The sequence below is a fragment of the Pteronotus mesoamericanus genome, unplaced genomic scaffold (genome assembly GCF_021234165.1).
Source record: "Pteronotus mesoamericanus isolate MK-2021 breed Mesoamerican mustached bat unplaced genomic scaffold, CSHL_Meso_final contig_56, whole genome shotgun sequence".
NCBI lineage: Eukaryota > Metazoa > Chordata > Mammalia > Chiroptera > Mormoopidae > Pteronotus > Pteronotus mesoamericanus.
The window spans coordinates 18,721,142-18,738,503 of record NW_026555201.1 but is presented as its reverse complement, the minus strand read 5'-3'; the positions used below and the strand labels follow the sequence as shown (position 1 = coordinate 18,738,503).

The 17,362-nt window shown below is 34.9% G+C and overlaps 1 protein-coding gene across 2 annotated transcripts in view; it reads right to left on the bottom strand.

Moving 5' to 3' along the window:
• Positions 1-17,362, bottom strand: part of SYT1 (synaptotagmin 1) — a 529,223-nt gene that overhangs the window by 366,586 nt on the left and 145,275 nt on the right. The gene's annotated exons all lie outside the window — the stretch shown is intronic.

Sequence of the window (17,362 nt, the reverse complement as noted above, 5' to 3'; positions counted from 1 at the left end):
GAAATTTGGTGGCTTGTAAACAAAGTGTGAGTTATTTTTCTGAAGGTTTCTGACAAATTTTTTCATGGAGACATATTTGAGATGATAAAAGTAACCATGTACTTCTACAATAGTACTTGAATAAGGAAGCAACAATTTCATCTTATGGATTTGGTGACATTCAATATGCCTCTTTTATTCTTTTATCCTGATGAAATACCCAGATTTTTATCAATTCATACTATGCCTACACAAAGAAATGAGCAAGTTCAAATGTCTGGAGACAGAACCTATCCATCCACTGATGAGCAGCTGACCAAAAATATGCAGCAAATCGTTGATGTGAATTCCATTGCCAACCTGATCTCTATTTATTTAAAGCAAATACAAAATACTGATGTGACACTATGCTCTTAAATTAAGTGTTGCAAATAAAATTTATCTTAATAAAGCTTATTATTTATGCTTTTAAATAATTGATTTCTATTATTCCAAGTTAAAATATCTATAGCATATTATGTTTTAGTTTGACCACTTCTGACAAAAAAGGAGTTTGTTTGTTCAGAAGCATGGTGTGATATTACTTAGTCATAAGTCGGCTTTAAGTGAGTGGGGTTATCATATGCCTAAAGCTTTTGGTTTTCAACTTGCCTTCTGTACTCATTCAACAGGAACTTGATATATCTACATAGCTTATCTGTATATATGCATATGTATATCTCTATATCTACTTATTATCTACTTATATTTTTTATTTTGCTTAAAAAAAACTGAGCCTCCTCAATAGGATAGGTACTGTTAATAGAGGTGAATATAGCCTACAAGGTCCTTATCTTCATGGAATTTATGATAAACTCCAGGAAGTAAGTAACAAATACTATGAAGAAAAATATGGACAGGTACTTCATAAAAGAATTAAGCAGGAAGCAGGCAGGAGAGGCTATTTTAGGTGGGATTATATTGGAATAGAGATCAGAGGAAACTGAGGAAGATAGCTGCGTGAGGATCCAGGTAAGAACCTCCCAGGCGAAGAGAACTGGAAGCACAATGGCCTGAAGCAGGGGAAAGCTGGTTTTACTCAGGAAAGAGCAAAACAGCAAGAATGTATGAGTAAGTTCCTTTAACACAGTAAAGCATTTCCTGAATATTAAGGTTAAATTATTTTGTGAATAATTTCAAGGGGTCTATAAAAATATGTAAAAGGAACAAATAAGTATTTAATGCTGTGTGGATTTTCAAACAGCTCTAAATGTATTCTAATAGTTAAGAACAAATAAGCAAGTAAATAAACCAAACTATTCAATAAAAGCACTGTGATTTATTTAATATGCCTTTTGTTTTTCCTAACTGCAGAATGATATTTTCTTTTTAGGAAAGAACATATTAAATAGATGAGAATGGGCAATTTTTGTTTCAGTGATAAACACACAAATACATTAAACACCTACAGAATACAACCACTTATTTGAGTCTTTGCTTACTTATTTCTACAACCAGCAACTTTAATCAGGAAACAATAATAATTCTGTGTACTTGGAATATATTTATGGAACAGACATAATTCTCATCATCAATGGGTTAAGTTACTTTTTTCTTGAAAGTATTCCAACATAAGCATAAACTGCTGTAGTCAACATATCAACTTAGAATTAGAAAAGGCAGCAATCTGAAACATTTGAATAGCAGTACTTCCTTAAAAATCATGAGAATCTAAAATAAGTGATGCATTAAATTAACCAATGAAGCAGTAAAATATAATTCTTGACTATATTATGGTTAAAGCATTTATATTTCAAGGATCTTTTTAAATATCTTTTCTCAGTATCTCATATCTAGCACTAAGGGGAAGATTCGGTTTGAAATAGTTGTATACTCATATAAAGACATAAATTACTTCTCTTTAGCAAAATCAAAATAAACTTCCCAGCATGTACATGTGTGTCAAAATTGTGAACATTTTCAAAGGTCACTTATATGAATATAGCGTGTGGTGATAGATAGATAGATAAATAGATAGATAAAAGCTCTTGAGTCAGACAGGCAGTCTTTATCACTTTCTATCACGAAGAAGCTATCACACACACCTGCACACACATGTATATGTATACGGTGTATACAGTGAATAAAATACAAGTCTATGTACACGTATATAATACATATCTATGCATGTATACACAAATAAATATATACACACACACATATTTTTGACTTAGAATCAAGAATCAAACAATTTTATTCCACAGTGTAAAATAACAGCTGGAACTCTGACACAAAGTGTACCTCTGATTTTTCTCTCTAGATTTGTGAGTCTAGGATGACATTCCCAAAGCAAGCTATTATACTTAGTTTCTGGTGGTTTTAAAAATAGATATTAGAAACTTCAAGTTTCAATATAATTTAAGTATCATTTCCAGGCTTCCCAACGCTTCTATAAAGCTTATCAAGCAAATACCATTATATTTTGGCTTTGAGTTTAAGAGTTTTCAAATTCAACTTAGAGGAAATGGAATCATGGTGATGAGGCTCATGATTCACATTGAAGTAAAAGTAATGATGGTTCAGATAATATTTTTGGCCTCCAGGAGAAAATTACTCTGATTCAGGCTTGAGTATTTAATACATATATCACGCCAAAATGCTTCTGAACAAATCAGAACTACAGAGATGGTAAACCATGCATAGAAGTTTAGTCAGAAAATCAACACTCACATTTGCTATCCATAGTAATTAGTGCACATATCTATGGGCTTTAGCTTCTGAATGTATGAATTCTACCTGCTTAAAGAAGCATTTTATAAGTATACTTTAAATAAGTGTGTTTTGCTTTGCAATTGATAACCAAAAAGTTACAATAAATGTAGGATTAAGTACTCCATATCCTGGAACTACTAAAAAATAAAATATGTAGATAACTAGAAAGACTTCAAGAAGACACCAAATCATTACAGGGAGCAGAGCTAGACTAAATTCTCCTTTAGCTTCATTCTCTGACCCAAGTCCTTCCTTAATCACTGCAATATGAAAGCTCTGGTGTGTGGCAACAGAACATCATTGCAGCATCCCCTTTGCACAGATCATGGCCAAGTGCAACAAGGACAAGAGACTGTACCCTAGAAAGCAACTCTCAGGAGAGCGGGGGTCTTGCCCATTTTAGTTAAATACTGTTCTCTTAGCATCTAGAAAGTAGGGTACATTATATTTTTTCTCAGTAAATATTTATTGAGTGAATGAATGAATGAGTGGACAAAGAGACTTTTTAGGAATTTATTCCTAGCCTAGGACTTTACATGTAGACATTCAGTTAATATTTGATTATTAAATGAATAAATGCCTCTAAGCTCAAGAATGATAAAGATATCTTACAAACTACATTAATATACTGTCAAGCAAAAGTCTGCTTTTGGATAATAATATAGCAGCTAATCTTGGCATGAATGGTTTCTCCATGTTGAAGCAGCACAGCCTTGGGCTCTGCAATTGATTCTGATATGAGGCAGAGGCACAAGCAGGAGCCTGGGATAGATAGGTGCTTTCCAATGCATCCTTGAATTTGCCTTGCTGGCTGCATACCCCTTTCAAACCCATTTTGCAGCAAATAAGTTCCCAAATTGTTCTTCAGTGAATGAGTCCTTTCTGTGCCCAACACCAATGTCCTAGAATCCTTGCTCGTTAACCTAAGACTGGGTTAGAGAGGTCCCTGTTTTCACCTGCTCACCATTCATACTTCCTCTCTCCACCTCTGGGAAATCGGTGGTTTCCTTGCTATGTGGGGTGAGGATGCCCTTCCAGAAAGTCTTCTTGGGAAGAATTTGACATAATCCGAGCTCGATTAGGTAATACTATGTTATCAATAAAAAATTTCCTGATATTGATGGCTGCACTTATTTTTGGGAAACACACAGTGAAGTATTTAGGGGTAAAGAGACATGACGACTCCAGTCTACAGACAAACGGTTCAGGAAAAAAGCTTGTATTCATGGAGAGATAGAGAGAGACTGATAGAGATAGAGAAGGGGGATGATAGAGCATATGGGACAACATATTAACAATTGGTGAATCTTGGCAAAAAGTATGTGGGAGTTCTTTTCACTCTCCTTGTAAATTTTCTGTAGGAACAAAAGAACATAATTATATAAAAATAAATGTATTAGGAATTATACAATAGAAAACAGAAAAATTAAGAGTTACCAAAAAGAACAACAACTTTGGGCTGTTTCTTCAGTATCTGGTTCCAGAGGAAATGCTCACCCAGCACTTGGCCCTGCCAAACACTCGGGGTCCAGAGAGCTGTCAACATGCCTCCTTTACACGCTCCCCTATCTGAGCGCTGAGCCAGTCACAGTGTCCTGCTTTTTGGTTTTTCCTGCTTTGGGCCAGGCATCAGCTGTGGGGCCCCAGAGACTGTCTGTCAGAGATGGGAATTTCTAGAGGGTCGCTCTAAAGCCAGTTCTCTATGTTTCAACGAGGAGGGAAGCTTTCTTCGTGTCTCCCTCTTAGATTCAGAGCATACTGACAAGCATACTTAAAGCAATTATTCAATTTCCAACAACCTGGCTTCTCCTACTTCTACCCTTTTATTTCATTTCATCCAAGTAAGAGAGGTATTGTCAAGCCAATTTTAAAAATTGCCTTTGAAAGATCTATGTAATTCCAACCCCCTATGTGGGACTGTGTGGGTTTTATCATTTATCATTTCCTTCTTGGTCTGTGAGATCTTTGCTGAAACTAAGCCAAAAGCCTTAGAGTAAAATACTTGGTTATAGTGACAATTCATAGCTCATGACCTTCAAAAAGAAGAAGAACAATAATTACTGATTTCTTTCTAGGATAAGTTAAATTTAAAAAACAACATGGCGGCAACATTTTATCTAAAGGTCATTTCTAGCACTAAGACTGATGTACACATAGATATTCTTGTCATATGAAAGATAGATCCTAGGCTGTTTTGCTACGTGCTGCAGTTTCCAGTTTTACTCAGTGAGGAAACTCTATCTAGCATAGTAGTTCTTAAAGGTTTTTGGTCTTACAGCTCCTTTACAGTTCTAATTGAGGATTTCAAGAGAACTTCTGGGTATGATTTCATCTGCAGATATATAACCTATTAGAAATTAAAATGACACATGTAAAATAGTACTAATTTATTAAAATAACAATGAACCTATAATATGTTAATATAATTAACATGTTATAAAAATAACTTTATCTCCCCCCCAAAAAGAAATAAGTGAGGAGAGTGTCATTGTTTAACCTATTTGCAAATATTTTTTAAATGTCTGATTTAATGGAAGGGAGCTGAACTCTAATTTCTGCTTCTTTAGGCAATTTAGTCAATTTGTTGCGTTATCATGCATCATGTAACCTCTGGAGAATTCCATTGTACAATCGTTAGACAATGTAATTTTTTTAAAAAAATGAATTATTATGAAAATGGTTTGGGTCTCACAGACTTCCTGGAAAGGTCTTTGGGCGTCAGGGTCCCCAGACCGCACTTTAAGAACCACAGATCAAGAAGGCTTAGCATTTGTCTGGGGATGACAATCCTGGGTTTGAATTCCAATGTTGCCTCTAAGTGGTTTTAAGGCCTTTGCTAAAGTAGTTACCCTGACTGAGACACATTGTATCATTGAGGAAAATAAAGTAATGCTTCTTCATAGAGAATTAAATGAAATAACCTATATACAGCTCCTCCAAATAGTTGAACACAACTCATTTGGTAGTTGGAAGAAGTAAGTTTTCCCTTTTTTCCTTTTGCAAATTCATTGGCACTCGTAATTAAAATTTTGTCAGAGTCCGTATGAATTGCTTTGTGAACTAGGTAAGGTTATATTTTATCTCCTTCCCCCCCACCCCCACCCTCACTGTCCTCAGTGAGGAGGAAACCCCAAAATAAAATACAGATATGGACAGCTTCCTTATAGGTTAGCTGCGCTGGTGAAATATATTGATAGATTATAAGATATTTTTAAAAAGTAAAAGGGACATTAATATATAACAAATCTGCTTATTTTGACAACAGAATAAAAATGTTCATAAGTATTAGCTACTTAGATCAAATTTCAACTCTTAGAAAGATAAATTAAAGTATGAGTTATGGTAAATTATTTCCTTAAAAGCCTAGGTATAGGCATTATTAATTTTCTAAATCCCTGATTCTACTGTCAGGTTACGCAGAACATTGAAGGGTGAAACGTGCTGGGGCAGACGAGGGCGCTCTGCACCTCCATCGCGAGGCGACTTTCAGATTTGGCGCAAATCAACCTCTTTGGTCAGTAGTTTTCATGTTTAATGTGACTTTTTTGGGGGGGGGGTTAGGCACTCATCTTTTCAGCTCCCAAATTGTATAACGCTATTATTCTTTTACTGGAATGTAAAAATCATTCCTTTTTTTTAGGAAAGGAGGTTTATTTTGTTTGTTTGTTTGTTTTCCAGGGTGTTAGGCTCACATCAGCATGACACACACATGTGCAATTTTAATTAACAGTCACTGAGCATAGAGAAGAAGTAGGAGGTATCTGGACAAGGACGGTTCTCTATATAAAGGAAAATCAATCAGTATTAGAAAGAGAAATTTACCAGAAAAGAAAAGTTGCTATTTTATGGGTTCATGATAGAATCTCTATCCTTTAGCTCCATTTCTTTTCTCAATAGTCCAAAACCAATTTTATAACCCAGTTGTCTCCTAGCTAAGTAGGAAGCCTGCTGCAGAGGCGAGTTTGTGAAGCTTAGCCATACAAAATGATGTATCTAAAGACTGCCAGCATATATTTGCAGGGATGTTCTTTCAGTTGAAAGACACTTTGTTTCTGTTGGTTTTCCTTTTTTTTTTTTTCCTTTTCTGATGGAGGCTTATAAAAACTATTAACAGAAAAAGATACATCAAGAACAGAATATAGAGAAATTGAATTGGACAACAAAAGCTATGGCTTACCATGTATTTCCATATAATGTGTAATTATATGGAAAGTTCAGCATGCACCAATGTTGACTAAGTGCCAAACAATGTCAGAGTTCTCATCTCTTTGAAGTATCACTGAAAAGCTGCCTCAGTTCTTCATGAAGCCACCTGGAGTCCTCATCACACTGTTTTTACTTTGTCACCTATTGGGTAGCCTTGCTTAGCACTGACCCAGGAGGAATTAAACACTGCTGGTTTCTTCAAAAGGTTCATGAGTAAACAATTCTAAAATAGTAAAAATGATACATTTTCTTCAGAGCTTTTCCTTTCCAAAGCACAGGAAACCCAGGCCTATTGTTACAGACAGGTAACAGCAGTTAACATCAGTAATATAGAGCCATGAATATGTCCATCTATGTTTGCACAGGAGTAGAAGAATTAATAAAGGCATTCCTGACACATACACTATAATCTGGAAAAAACACAAGAAATCACACTTCTCTCAGTTCCAGCATATAAGTGTTACATTCTGTTTTTAGGTGTTCATCTCCTGCTAAGACTCTGTTATATTCCGAAAGAAAAAAGAAACTTGACTCAATATTAGCAGTATGTAGTATTTTCTTCTTTTTCAGAGAGGAGGCAAATCAGAGCACACTTTTATTATCCTGACAGGGAAATGTCCTGGGTGTCCTGTTAATTGAAATGGACATCTTCTGAGGCTCCAAATCTGTCCAGTGGTCTTATTGCAGCAACATAATGTGAACCACAGGCACGGATAAAATGAGTCACATTCGCAACATGCTACTGGTTAAATTGATTTAGGAAGATAGAAATTACACATTGGGAAATAAACTGATGATTGCAGAAACATGCATTAAAAAAACTGCTAATTCATACTGATGAGGAACATCCTCAGTATTGCACTTCATTTACATTCAAGGTCACAAATGCTGTTAATACAAGATCAGGGAAAAGAGATAGTGGGTTTTCCAAATAATTTATTTTAGATTTAAAGCGTTAAACCCTATATCAACTTGGAATGTAGTAGTCATTCTCTTGCCATCTAAATTGACACCGCTTTTGTTTCTCAAAATGAGGTTTTGCATCAGCTCTCAGGGTAGGCATCCTATGGTGCAGTATATTACACAGAGGCAATTTGTAAACGTGTTGAAAGAAAAATGTTAATGTATTTTTGCATCACAGGAACACCTACTTGTTAAGTGGAATATAGAAATGAAAGCATTTTAATACACATTACAAGAATTGATCAGTATTTTGTTTGTCTTTACTTGCAAATTTTGCTCTGGTTTCTCTGGTTAACAGTTTTTCTTTGACATTGAAAGAGTTTAGTAGGAAAAAATGCTGTAGGTTGTTTTCCCCACTTCTAAAAACTAAGAAACAAAAACCAAAATGGCATTTTGCCTCACAAAGTTAAAAGCAACAAGTGTAGTACGAATGTGGCAGATGAATCATGGAAAAAAAGTCTCTCATCTTGGCATGTAATGATATTCTTGATCATTTCATTTATACAGGTACCAACTAAGTTAGTTAGACATTTCAAGTTATAATATTTCCATTTATTATAATTATACCATTAATCATCACTGTATTAATTGATTTATGTAACTATATCCTTTGTAAGTTTTGAAATATAATTCTAGGACTGCTGATAAAAATTATTATAATAATTATTATTATAATTCATTTGAGCTTCAAACCTCTGCAGTAGTTTTTAAGAACCACTCCCAGCAAGGTAAGTTATTTTCAGAAGGGCATTAACAGAATATACATTAATGGAATATGATGCTTATATACTTAAAAGCTATGAGATCACACTGTACTGTCATTTGCCTGAATATCTCTTCCTGTTAGACCGTCAGACCATAACCAACAACTCTGTACATCCATGTGTTTGGATACAGACAAGATGCTCAAAAACTACTTTCTTAATAGTAAAGAAGTGAAACAAGATTTAAAGAAATATAAAATTGAGATATAGGAACTCCTTAATTTAACTGATATATGTCCTACTTTCAACAAGAATTTGATGAATAGCTACCATTTACAAAGTGCTTATTATGTGCCAATGAAAACATAAAACACCTTATTTATATTACCTCATTTAATCCTAGACATACTTTATGAAGCATGTATTAGTCTCCCATTTTAAGGAAAATAAAATTGAGTAAGTATCAAGAAGAGTCTAAGAGACTCGCATAAGGTCATCTATCTACTCATTCACGGAACTGGGATTAACATGTATCTTTTCCCAATTAAGCAAAAGAAAATCTTAAATTATCAAAGAACCCAGTGTTGGGTCTCACTTATTTACCAAACGATAATACCCATAAGAAGCCCCTTTTCTTTCACGAAAGTCTTCCTGCCCAGCACTAGACATTCCCCACTCCCAAACAGTACGTGTTTTTCTCTAGGCCTTTGTATGACTTTGGCTGGCCCTATCCAACAAGGGAAATCGATTTCTAGAACTTCTCTCATCTCTAGCACGTGGCTTTCACTTAAAATTTCTATCATATGAAATAAAGGATTTAATGGATACATAAAACTTTGAAAAGCCATATATTTTGCCCTAAACTTCTCCTTCCCTCATTAACCGTAGCCACCCATGTTACACTATCATTCTAATAAAAACAATCTTCTTTCAAATCAATGCCTTTCTAACCATTCCCACACACTTCTTCACACCTCTGCCTGGACCATCACCATGACTTCCTTACTAGGCTCCTGCCACTACTTTTTAACGCCTCATGGTTACCTTTTCTCTCCATTTATTACTTTGCCAACAGTTTATTTTATCAAAGGACAATCTACTCATGTCAATTTGAGGTTAAAATTTTTCAAGAATCTGAAAATCCTTAGCAGAGTTTACAGGGCCTTCAGCAACCTAATCTCTTTCTACATTTTCAACCTCTTCTTCCAATGCTGGCCCCCTACTCTCACAACATGTTCCATGTTGAAGTCCCCTTCCCAAAGCATGTCATCTTTTTAAAATCCTCATTGAAGGACAGTTTTTCATTGCTTTTTAGAGAGAGAGGAAAGGAGAGAGAGAGACACATCAATGCAAGAAAGAAGCACCGGTTGGTTGCCTCCCATACATGTCCAGACTGGGGACCAAACCCACAACCCAGTCAAGTGCCCTGACCTGGAATCAAACCTGCAACCTTTTGTTTACAGGATGAGGCTCCAACCAAGTGAGCCACACTGGTCAGGTCCGGGCTCATGCTCTTTTATATTTCCCAACTGTGTCCCACAACATTGCTCACAACCCCTGTTCAACTATTAGTTCTGTAATTAAAAAAAAAAAAATACTTCAAAAAACCATTAAATCATTATCTCTTTAGTAAAACTTTTACTATATTTTTCAAACTATCCTACTTGATATTTCTTGTTTTACCAACATGCCTCAGTTAGAGACTTTACTACTCCATTGTGGTTACTTACTTACATGACTGATTACTTCATTAGATTGTGAGCTCCTTGAAGACAAGGGCTATATGATTAGTTCTCTATTTTTAACATTTAGCACAGTGCCTGGCACAAAATAAGTGCCTAACACACACAACTGTAACATATGCATACTACTATTATCTCTATTATTCTTATCTCTCAATCTAAAGTTGTATTTTCCTTAAATGTAAATATCTGCTTATATAAAGCGTAACACTTCCCAGGTCTCAGCTAGCTCTCTTGAGGTTGTCTTCTTTAACAGCTCCTTTGGAAATCTTGTGAAATATTATAGACTCACTAAACTTTCCCCTGATTCCAGTAGGTCAACAAATCTTCAGAAGTGGAAACTTAAAAAGTGGGTGATGGAAATAAGTGAACTAATATAAACACAATAAGCCCTTTGTCCATATCTAGGAGTAGATAATTACAGACTAGTGCTTTGTCTCTTCAAATGTCCAAAGTGATTTTACCTAGTATATGGTGCAATTTGGATCTGTGATGGCCTTTATCCATCATATTATCCTTCTAAATAAAACCAAATTTTTTTTTTCAAATTATGCCCAGTTGTGAATTATTTATTAAATTGTTACAAACTGAATAGAATATCAAATACAAATTTAAATCCTAAGCATACACAGGAACTTAACATAATCACTGCCTCCTCCAATGACATGATTAAAAACAACTTTTCCTCTGTTTAAATGTCCATTTTAAGTTAAGTTGCAGAAAGCATTTCTTCCCATTGAAAGCACACGGATTTTGTAATCAAGATTTTCTCTTTTAAATTTATAACTCTACCACAGGATAATATTTCTGACACCAGTGCACTTATTGAATAATTTACTTGATCCCAGTTCTGAAAAAATGACCACCATGTTGTGTAGGTTCCTCTCCTTTGCCAAATGATAAATAAAAAGGCAACAATGGTTTTTAGTTGAAATATAATTATGGCCAATGTGACAGCAGCAGAACCGAGGACAGCTGTTTAAACAGGAACAGTGTGACTTGAAAGGAAAACATAATACTATGGAAACACATGTGATGTGGCCTTAATTCTAGAAAGAACAAGTATGAGATTAGAGCATCAAAGAGCCATAAACCATTCTGTTTAGCTTTTATCTGGACATAATAGGTGAAAAAATACACAATAAATGCCCAACTTCACAGAAAGGGTATGAAATCTTTGATGTTAATTAGAGAAAAAGAACTGCTGTTTTTCACCTTGTAGTTTTTTTTTCATTACACACTCTTTAGCATGGTAACACACAAATAACAGATCTCAGCTGTATTAGCTGAATGTGCTTTAGTGAGGTAAGACCTATCATTTGACCCAATTAATCTTGATTTAGGATAAGTGCTTGATAAATGATTTCCCAGGAAGGGAGGTACCACGGCTCACTGCACTTCGTTTGCATCTCAGATCTGTTGTGTACTTACTGTGTGACCTTGGCAAAGTCATTTAACCTCTCTTTATCTCTTTTCATTTGTAAAGTGTCACTAATCTTGGCCCATCTTGGTTGGCAAAATAAACACTAGTACCATATATTCGATAGGCATGGATGTGGAAAATTATTGATACAATCCATGGTGGAATAAGATTATTATCATCACTGGCAAGTCTCTGAACAAATTGCTTTCCTATAGCACTGTTTCCGATAACTCTGTCTTTGAATTCATTTAAACAAACTGGTGCTGCAATATTTACTTAGCAGTTCATTAGACTTAGATCTGATGGCTGCATAAAACTAGAATAACATAATCTTTTTTGGCTAAGGTTATTTAATTCATACACTTTTATTCTTTTGCCTCTTTAGTCTTTGTCTGTTGTAGGCCAAACCATTAGCCAGGTAGTAAGTGACAGAGGCAGCAAGAATGATAATCAGATAGAAAATTTGCCAAAAAAGGTGATATCTGGTGGTGTAGGTTGAGGTCACGGCTAAACCAAAAATAAGAAAAGCAAATGAAAAGTTGATTGCTTATTGTTATTTAAAATAAAGGGACAATATTGCAAACATTTGAAATGGAGCCAAGTCTATGTAATATTAAAGTATAACTTCAGCTGTGAAGCTTTTAACTTAAATTTGCTATAAAGATTTGGAATATATTTTCAAGGAGAAGAAATATTTGCACCAAATAAAAATAAGGAATATTTAAAAGCAGAAGATTTTTAAACACTATTCTAAATGGTATCAAGTATTTAAAAAGCAATGTAATATGTGATTGCAGATTTTTAAGTTAGATTTAAGAAAAAAATAAATTACACTTACTATGAGAATCATTACTGATAAAAATATTTGAATTGTTTTTGCACCAGAAGTTGTCAAAAATACTCTAGATTAACTTTTTAAGAATATTGATATAATGGTGGAATTTTATTCTTATTATAGAAGAAAGAAATTGACTATTTAATCTAATATTTTTTGTCAGCTTTTATGTTCTATAATTATCTGGGGGGAAAAAGCTTTTTATATACTAAAGCAAAAAATGATCTAAGGTTTTGGTTTGTTTTCTAGAATTAGGCTTGATTGCATGTTTTTTTTAGACCTCCTGGAACTGAGCTAGGGGTTGCATGGGAAAAATATGCTCAGATTGCTTGCAGATAAATTGGGAAGGTGAATTAGTGAGAAAGGGTTACTCCTTATACAAACAGATGATAGGAACACATCTATTTGCAAGAAAGTTGGCTAAAGCTGAGAGTGCATGTTGTTTACAGCTAACAAACAGTTAATTCGTCTCTGTATCCCTGGGCCTATTACTACTAGGTTCCGCACATAGAAAATATTGAGTAAATATTTGATGAACCCATCGAGTGGATTGAAATCATAGACCTGACTCCCTTAGAGTATTTTAATGTCTTTATTCACCTCTTCAATATTTATTAAGCACCTACTATGTGTAGACAATACGGTAAATAAAAAGACATAGTCTGCTTTCAGTCTACTTAGGGAGACATCAAACAAACCAACTCATAAAAGAGTACATAATAACACACAGAAAATACAAGACAGAAATCATGTTAACTGATCTGACTTTGACTAGCAATCAAGGCAAGATTCTCCTTTGAAGTAAGTGACCTCTGAGCTGACATGTGAAAGGTGAGTGTTAGTTGGTCTTACGTGGAAGCAAAGCAAAGGTGACAAAGATCACCAGGTAGAGGAGGGTGCATAGAAAAAGGGGCCCTGCAATAGAAAGGGACTTATTTAGTGAAGAAAAGAAAGAGGGAGATGGGTCTGGAGGTGAACTGGGGCACATTCTGTGTATAAAGCATGGTGGCCTCATTAAGGAGATGACTTCATCATAAAGAGTGAGGAAGAACCACTGAAGGAAAAATTACCCTTCTGGCTGCAGGGTAGTTCCAGTTTGGGAAAAGCCATCGGGAGCAGCTACAAGGTGCACTATACTATGTGTTGAAGAATAGAAGACTTGTCTACAGAAAGTTGTCAGTTTTTGCCTAGATACTTCACAAAGAACCAGGGGATATCATTAAATTTTTTTCTCAGCTGTTTCTGAAAGTAAGAGCTATATGATGGTGACTGATCATATAGACCTCAGAAGTGTTGTAATAAAAAAATAAGGGAATTGGAAAAGCCCAAGTGTTTTCCTTTCATATTGAAATCTCTGCATATGCTTGCAGTTTTATGAACAAAGAAATGTCATTTGCTATTTGCATATTGGAGTATCACGTGCTCAGTTATACTTGAGTGGAAGACAGCTTCGGCTAGATGTGGCCAGGAAGTTAAGACACCATGCAGGTGATTGGATCTAACCTTTCTCTAAAACTTAATAAACATCTAGACTATAGTCATCTTCTCTAACAGACACATAGTTGTAAAACTTGAGAGTACAGATTATCCATCTGTGGTCTGCCTAACCTTGAACTAGAATCAACTGGATTGGTTCCTAAAGATGAAGATTCTGGGTCTCTTAGTTCTAGATCTTTTGGGTTCCAAGGTCTGCCCTGAGAATCTGCAGAAGGAAAGCATCCACAGGTGATTCTCAAGAAAACCTGTGTCTAAACCTTAGGCAATGATTCCCAAGCACTCATATGTAATATATAGAAGTCACTGGGGATCTTATAAAATATGGACTCCTGGGGTGGGGGGAGTGGGGTCCACAACCACAAACTTTAATTCAGGAGATTTTTAATAAATACCTAAACATAAGATTTATTTACTTATTTGTTTGTTTGTTTGTTTGTTTATATAGCTCAGGTGAATTCTAAGTGCAAAGGGACATTGGTTTAAATGTTCATCCTAGTGTATCTGAACTCTCTCCAGTAAGATCTCTCAGAAAGCACATACACTCCTGCACTGTAAGCTCATTGAAGTCAGGGGCACTAACTTTTTTCAATTTTTATCTCCTCAGCACCAGGATAGGGTTAACTCTTGCCATTCTTTGGATGTTAGATGAAATGTCATTTCTTTTCAGATTAGATGGGCTACTCCTGCTCCAGACTCACATATCTCTCTGTAATTTCTCAAACCACTCTTCACATTCTTTGAAATAAACCAACAAATTATCTTTCTTGTAGGTTAGTTTTAAATTCTGAGACATGTCATTTATTTTGTGTTCAGTAGAATTGCTAATATCAAGCAGAGTACCTGGCACTTAATAAATGCTTATTGAATGAAAAAAATATGCAGTAAACATTAAACAAATATTTCTATTACTTGTAGACTGATCTCTTTTGACCTCCTGTTCACTAGTGAAAAGGTATTATTTCATTTAAGGTTTCTTATTAAATCCTAAAGCAACTTTTAGGCAACTATTAAGAAATTGACATCAAATTCTGGTAGAACTTTTCAACAATGATTGGCATCATGGCTCAAGTCTGGACACCTCTCACAATCTCTGCAGCCCTGACCCTAGTCCAAAAATGCCTTTATCCTTCCCTTGAAAGATGGAAAATATTCATTTTCCAAATAGACTTGGAGAATGAAGGCAACCTCATCAGAGCAAGATTGTTCAGGAATTAGAAGGGTATTAAATAAAAAGTACATTTAGAAGATTTAGCTTTAGAAGGAAATCGTCTTCAAAATTAAAGTTTAAGATTTAAATGAAAATATAGATAAAAAGATAAAATGTTTAGGACGAGATCCAGAAAGAAATCTGAGCATCCACAGGGGTAACCTAAAAACTGATAGCAGAACAGGACTTCATGAGTTTCTAGTACAGGCATGGAGGAAGTATGGGTGAGAGTAAAAAAGATCAGGATCTGAGTATCTGGAGTCATTGTAGGAGACACTGAAATTGTCAATCAAGAATCCAGATTTAATAAGGAAGTTCATGTAGTAAAAATAATTTAGTGGGCTTGGTAAATGGGGGTTCAAATATGAATGCCTCCCCTCCTCACTTTCATATCAAGAGGAATAGCACAAGGTATGATGTTAATGAAAGAAGGCGATGGAAAATATGTTCTTACAGACAATTTGGTCCCTATTATGAGCAGATAAGGAGACATCATTTTGAGAAGAAAATTTGTTCAGAATCAAAAGGAGGATTCCATGGATGGCAACCAAAGTGAAGACAGGACATAAGATTAATATGTGTGAGATATTCCCTACCTTTCATCTTCTGAGAAAAGCTACAGATATATAATCTAATCTTGAACTTAAACTGGGGAAAAAATAATTCAGTTTGTTTCTGTCCAATTTTCATCTTGTCATGGTCTCTTTTCAATCCTAATTCTATTGTTTTTTCAACTTCTTTCTCCACTGTACTAGAAAAATATTAAAATGATAGGATAAAAAAATTAACTTACAGTAATAGGAATGCCATAGTATTTATCTAGCAATAAAAAGAAACTCATCAAACCTCTGATGCAGACCACAGGCTCCCAACAGCAGTATTCCATTCACAGACACTAAAAAAAGCAAGTTCAAAAATTTTGGAAATATTAACAGAGTTCAGTACTATGAACCCAGGAGAGAGGATTGTAACAGCAACGAGAGCAAAATATCATGAAATACAGAGAATGCCTTCTCTGGGATGAGCGTTAAGTGCCTATGGAGTAAGTGCCAAGTCTGGATTAGGGAGATAAGATGAGAGTGAAAAAAAGGATAAGAGGCTGGCGAGACGACAGAATTATTATTGGTGGGGAAACAAAGAAGCACCACAGACTAAACCTATGGAAATTCACAACGTTGAAAAATCTAAATACTTAACATCAACCGAATTTTAAAATAACCAAAGTATGAGCTGGGTTGACTTTCTAAAGTCATAAACAATTTACCTTACAGTTAAGTTTGAGTTGTAGATGTGTATTTATTTCCGTTCTTCTGATTGACAGTTGCGTGATCTTAGGCACTGTGTTAACCTTTCTCAGCCTGAGTTTTTATCAGTAAACTGGGGATGAATTTGCTATTTACTTCATAGGATGTTTACATTGATTAAATGAACAGTGTTCATCATGGTGCCAGGAAGCAAGTAAGAACTTCATACATGTAATTTAGTATTAGTAGCTATGATTTGCTTTGATGCCTTTTGGTAACAGTAATCAATAATAAAGTGTAAAGACAACCAAAGATTATTGTGGGTGTCAGGGGGAGACTGAAAGTAGAGTTAGTTACCTGCTGTTTTAGACACGCCACAGAGTGACTGACCTTGCACAAAACTTTGGAAGCCCAAAACAAAAGAAAACAGAAGAAAAAAAAAGAAAAAGAAAATCCAAGTGATCATTATCTAAATGAGAAAGATAAAGCCACCAAGATGAAAAATATTGCTATAGGAATACACAGATGTTGATAGTTTTTTTTTTTCTTATGGAAAGTTCTAAAAACTTATAGAGCTTTTAAAATATCACCTGCTATTTCACAACTACAATAGAAGTTGTGACACGGTAACAAAAAAGAGTTATCTTTGTTCAATATAACATTTAAAGAAAGCGAACAACTCTGATTTAAAATTTCATGCAAGGCTTTTAAATAGAGTAATAATGGTCTACGTAATCTTGGAAGCATAAATATATTTACAGAAAAGTGGAAGTTTCTAAAAATTTCACTGAAGTGCTTTTCCTTTGGGAAA